Source organism: Tupaia chinensis, unplaced genomic scaffold (assembly GCF_000334495.1).
Source record: "Tupaia chinensis unplaced genomic scaffold, TupChi_1.0 Scaffold000644_1, whole genome shotgun sequence".
NCBI classification, from domain to species: domain Eukaryota; kingdom Metazoa; phylum Chordata; class Mammalia; order Scandentia; family Tupaiidae; genus Tupaia; species Tupaia belangeri.
In genome coordinates, this window is record NW_006160165.1 from 7,143,111 (window position 1) to 7,144,006 (window position 896).

The following is an 896-nucleotide window of genomic DNA, read 5'->3' on the forward strand; positions in this document are numbered from 1 at the left end:
CCGCTCCGGGCTCGCGGTGGCGGACGCTGACCATGGCGGCCACTCCAGGGTTGTGGGGGTCCACTCCGACCATGGCGGGTCACTCAGGGTCATGGTTCACTGCGACCATGGCGGTCAATCCAGGGTTGTGGTCCACTCTGACCACGGCAGCTCGCTCCAGGGTCGTGGAGGTCCACTCCGACCATAGCAGTCACTCCAGGGTCGTGGAGGCCCACTCTGACCACGGCGGGTCACTCCAGGGTTGTGGAGGTCCACTCCGACAGTGGCGGGTCACCCCAGAGTTGTGGTCCACTCTGAGCATGGCGGGTCACCCAGGGTCATTGAGGTCCACTCCGACCGTGACATTGCTCTGGGTTTGCAGTGGTTCACCACAAGTTATGACAACTCACTCTGGGTTTCATGGTCGCTCCAAAAGTGACGGACACTGCAGGGTCCGTGGGGGTTCACTATGAGCTGCGGCAGCTTGGTCCAGGGTTTGCGGTGGATCACTCCGACCGTGCGGGATGCTCTGGGGTTTGTGGTGGTTCACTGTGACCCCGATGGCTCTCTCCGGGGTTCGCAGTGGATCACTCCGACCATGGCGGGTCACTCTGGGGGTTGCGGTGGTTCACCGTGACCCCGATGGCTCTCTCCGGGGTTCGCAGTGGATCACTCCGACCATGGCGGGTCACTCTGGGGTTTGTGGTGGTTCACCGTGACCCCGATGGCTCTCTCCGGGGTTCGCAGTGGATCACTCCGACCATGGCGCGTCACTCTGGGGTTTGCGGTGGTTCACTGTGACCCCGATGGCTCTCTCCGGGGTTCGCAGTGGATCACTCCGACCATGGCGGGTCACTCTGGGGTTTGCGGTGGTTCACTGTGACCCCGATGGCTCTCTCCCGGGTTCGCCGTGGGTC